Source organism: Bufo gargarizans, chromosome 5, assembly GCF_014858855.1.
Source record: "Bufo gargarizans isolate SCDJY-AF-19 chromosome 5, ASM1485885v1, whole genome shotgun sequence".
Classification (NCBI taxonomy): domain Eukaryota; kingdom Metazoa; phylum Chordata; class Amphibia; order Anura; family Bufonidae; genus Bufo; species Bufo gargarizans.
Window position 1 is genome coordinate 267,294,168 of NC_058084.1, and position 5,315 is coordinate 267,299,482.

Genomic DNA, 5,315 nt, shown 5'->3' on the forward strand with positions numbered 1-5,315 from the left:
CTTAAAATAACATAAAAGACGTAAAAATAAAAAATAATAATTTTGATCTAGGAGGACGAGGTCCATATGGAGTAGGAGGCTGAGGAGGCAGTGGATGTGGCGGTGTAGGTGGAAGCGGTGGTGGAGGAGGAGGAGGTAGCCTACACAGTTTTTTTATTTTAATTTAATTTTTATTTTTTAATTAGGGTACATCGGGAAATATAACCTGTGATAACCCCCTCCAGTCATGCTAAACAAACGTTCAGACAATACACTGGCTGCAGGGCAGGCCAGCACCTCCAAGGCGTAAAGGGCAAGCTCAGGCCATGTGCCCAATTTGCAGATCCAGAAGTTGAAGGGGGCAGACCCATCAGTCAGTACGTGTAGGCGTGTGCACACATACTGCTCCACCATGTTGCACGTCCCCATGATGTCCACGATCCAATTGGATATCTGCTCTATCAACTTTTGATGTTCTTTTCTGCGTCTACCATGTTAATCACAGTTAGGCTCCATTCACACATCCGCAACATGTTTTGCGGATCCACGGAGCTGCGGATCCGCAAAACACGGACAGCGGCAATGTGTGTTCCGCATTTTGCGGACCGCACATTGCCGGCACTGTAGAATATGCCTATTCTTGTCCGCAATTGCGGACAAGAATAGGACATGTTCTATTCTTTTGGGGGAACGGAATTGCGGACCCGGAAGTGCGGGTCCGCAATTCCGTGTCCGGGCAGCACATCGTGCTGCCCCATAGGAATGAATGGGTCCGCAATTTCGTTCCGCAAATTGCGGAACGAAATTGCGGATGTGTGAATGGAGCCTTAGGGGCGAATCAGTGTTCCATGCCGGAGAGGGAGTGTGAGAAAGGGATACCACATCCAGGGGAGCGGAAAAGTGGGACATATTATTAAAGCACAAATGTGGGACAAGTTGTTAAAGTTTAAGCATTGAATAAAAGGAGGTGGCGCACATCAATTAAAGAGGAATTTTTGAAATGTAATTCCCTGTCTCCTATGCAGAGCAGGGGATTGTATACAGCAAAATTGGTAAAATGTCACCTGACAATGTAACAGACGATTTTTTGAAATTTATGTCCCTATCACCTATGCAGAGCAGGGGTTTAATCACGGCAAAAATGGTCAAATGTCACCCAAGAATATAACAGACAAATTGGTGAAATGTTTTTACCTGTCTACTAGGTATAGCAGGGGTATATCACAGCCAGAAATTGGGGAATTTCACCCGAGAATGTGACAGACAATTTAGTGATTTTTTTTTACCTGTCTACTAGGTAGAGCAGGGGTTTATCACACCCAAAAATTGGTTAATTTAAACAGAAAATGTAACAGACAAATTAGTGAAATGTTTTTACCTGCCTACTAGGTATAGCAGTGGTATGTCACACCCAAAAATTGGTTAATTTCACCCGAATATGTAACAGACAAATTAGTGAAATGACATCAAATAAAATACGTACAAATAAAAAAAAATAAACTTGATTTATGAGGTGGAGGTCCATATGGAGTAAACGTTTGAGGAGGTGGTGGATGTAGCGGTGTAGGTGGAAGCGGCGGTGGAGGAGGACGAGGTAGCCAACACTGTTTTTTTTTTTTTTTTTTTTTTTTTTTTTTAAATTAGAGTACACTCCAAAAGAGTGGGAAATATTCAAAATACAATGAACAATTGCGCTGTAGTATAACAATGGCTGGTTAAGGCCGGTATACTATTCTGCACAAGGTACGGACAACTCCTGTAGGATCCATGCCTGGTTCATTTTAATGAACGTGAGCTTGTCCACATTGGCTGTGGACAGGCAGCTGCGCTTGTCTGTGATAACTCCCCTTGTCGTGCTAAACACACATTCAGATAATACAATGGCTGCAGGGCAGGCCAGCACCTCCAAGGCGTAAAGGGCATGCTCAGGCCATGTGCCCAATTTAGAGACCCAGAAGTTGAAGGGGGCAGACCCTTCATTCAATACGTGTAGGCCTGTGCACGCATACTGCTCCACCATGTTGCTGAAATGCGGCCTCCTGCTAAGACGTTCCATATCAGCTGGTGGTGCTGGTTGTTGTGGCGTGCTGACAAAGCTTTTCCACATTTGGGCTATGCTAACCCTGCCTTCTGAGGTGCTGGTGGTGCCCCAGCTGCGTTGGCGACCTCTTCCTCCTCTTCTGTCTTCGCCTTGTGCTTCCACTGTGCCCCCGCTGTCAGATGGGAATGCCACCAGCAGCGCGTCTACCAGTGTGCGCTTGTACTCGCTCATCTTCAGGGCCGTTTTTACCAAGGGGCAAAAGGGGCAGCTGCCCCGGGCCCAGTTGCTCCTGGGGGGCCCAAGGCAGCTGCCTCTTGAGTTCCTACTAGCTACTGCCCTGGGTGTCAAGCTGTCTGTGTACTTTAACGTTGTTCACAACGTTACTGGTCACATGGCTATGAGGTCATCACAGGTCCTAGCAGGAGTGTTGCAGAAGTTAACTGTGGAGCTTTTTTGTGTGAAGATTACATCAGAAAAAGGTGACAGGGGCTGTTATGTTAATATACTGTAAACTACTGTATAGTGGGGTGCTGTATATTGTGTGGGGGCCTGTATACTGTGGTGGGCTGTATATTGTGTGGGACTGTATACTGTGTGGTGGGCTGTATACTGTGGGGGGCCTGTATACTGTGGGGGCTGTATACTGTGTGGTGGGCTGTATACTGTGTGGTGGGCTGTATACTGTGTGGGGGCCTGTATACTGTGGGGGGCCTTATACTGTGTGGTGGGCTGTATACTGTGTGGTGGGCTGTATACTGTGTGGGGGTCTGTATACTGTGTGGGGGGGGGGCTGTATACTGTGTGGGGGCCTGTATACTGTGTGGGGGCCTGTATACTGTGTGGTGGGCTGTATACTGTGGGGGGGCCTGTATACTGTATGGGGGCTGTATACTGTGTGGGGGGCTGTATACTGTGTGGGGGTCTGTATACTGTGTGGGGGGGGGCTGTATACTGTGGGGGGCCTTATACTGTGTGGTGGGCTGTATACTGTGTGGGGGTCTGTATACTGTGTGGGGGCCTGTATACTGTGTGGTGGTCTGTATACTGTGTGGGGGACTTATACTGTGTGGGGGGGCTGTATACTGTTTGGGGGGCTGTATACTGTGTGGGGGCTGTATACTGTGGGGGGCTGTATACTGTGTGGGGGTCTGTATACTGTGGGGGCCTGTATACTGTGGGAGGGCCTGTATAGTGTGGGGGGGCCTGTATAGTGTGGGGGGCTGTATATTGTGGAGTGCTATACTGCTGTACTGTACACTGTGGGGGTCTGTATACTGTGGGTGCGGTATAGTGTGGAGTGCTATACTGCTGTACTGTATAGTGTGGGGGGCTGTATCGTGTATAGTTTGGGGTGCTGCCCTGGTCTCCTTCCTGCAGAGTGGTGCCCACTTCCAGCCTGAGCCCAGCTGCCCAGAGCACTTATCCTGAGCCGCTGGAGTCTTCAGAACTGGAAGTATTTACAGTCATTCACTGTACTCTACCAGATGTGTGGATTTTTTGTGTGTGTGCTGTGGTGGAGGGCGTAATTGCCTGCTAAGGTGTGGGAAGGCGGGATCCAGGGGGCCCAAGTCCATTTTTGCCCAGGGTCCAATCAATATTAAAGACGGCCCTGCGCATCTTACGATCACGCTCCAGTGACGTAATTAAGGACGGAAATAATAATTCGAACATTTGTATACCTTGTCCTTGTAATGGGGATCCAGCATCGTGGCCACCCAGTAATCAGCACAAGTTAGAGTATGTGGGCAACTTGGCGGTCATTGCGGAGACACTGCAGCATGTAATCGCTCATGTGTGCCAAGCTGCCCAGAGGCAACAAAAAGCTGTCCTCTGTGGGAGGTGTATCGTTTGTTTCCTCTGTATCCCCCCAGCCACGCAGCAGTGATAGCCATGAGCTGGTTTGGGTGCCACCCTGCTGTGAACACGTTTCCTTCTCCTCTATCTCCTCATCCTCCACCTCGTCATCCTCCAGAACTGTGCCCTGGCTGGACAATTGTGTACCTGGCGTTTGTGGGTGCAGGAACCCACCCTCAGAGCCACTTCTGAATGACTGGCCGGAAACCCTACAAAATGATCCCTCTTCCTCCTCCTGTGCTACATCCTCTTCCATCATCAACAGCAGCGTTTTTTCAAGGAGGCATAGAAGTGGGATAATAACGTTGAGAACGGCGTTATCGGCACTGACCATGTTGGTGTAGTAATTAAAACAGCGCAACAAGGAACACAGGTCTCGCATGGAGGCCCAGTCATGCGCCAGGCAATGGATGTGCGTCAAACCAGCTAGGCCCAGAGCTGCTACGAGATTTCGCCCATTATCGCACACCACCAGGCCGGGCTTGAGGCTCACTGGCACCAACCATTCATCGGTCTGTTGTTCAAGGCCTGTCCACAGCTCCTGCGCGGTGTGGGGTTTGTCCCCCAAATAGATACATTTTAAAACTGCCTGCTGTCGTTTACCCCTAGCTGTGCTGAAGATGGTGGTGAAGGTGTTACGCTGACAGGATGAGGAGCCGGTAGAGGATGAGGAAGCGGAGTAGGAGGAGGAAGCAAAATGAGGCAAACTCAAGCGCCCTGCAATCCTCGGTGGTGTAAGGACATGCGCCGAACTGCTATCCGCCTCAGGCCCAGCCGCCACTGCATTTACCCAGTGTGCTGTTATGGAGATATAATGTCCCTAACCGTGCTTACTGGTCCACGTATCCGTAGTTAGGTGGACATTGCCACAGATGGCGTTGCGCAGTGCACACCTGATTTTGTCCCCCACTTAGTTGTGCAGGGAAGAGATGGCACGCCTGGAAAAGTAGTGGCGGCTGGGCACGACGTACTGTGGGACAGCCACCGCCGTAAGGCTTTTAAAACTCTCTGTCTCCACCAGATGGAATGACAGCATTTCAAAGAACAGTCATTTTGAATTGCTGGCATTCAGGGCCAGGGATCGCGGGTGGGTAGGGGGGTACTTCCTCTTCTGTTTGGGAGTGTTTGGGAGATGGAGAGATGAATGCTTCCGTGGGACATTGTGGAGATGCTTGGTGACCCAGGTGGTGGTGTTGCCGGCAGATCCTCTGTTTGCGGGGTGGCAGGTGGCACTGTCACTCCAAAGGTGGATGAAGAGGCCGAGACTGCAGCAAAAGAGGAAGCAGGAGGAGCCAGAGACCTTTGTTGGTTTTTGAGGTGTCTACTCCACTGCAGCTTGTGTTTTGCACTTAGATGCCTGGCCATGCACGTTGTGCTCAGGTTGAGAACGTTTATGCCTCGCTTCAGGCTCTGATTGCACAGCGTGCAAACCACTCATGTC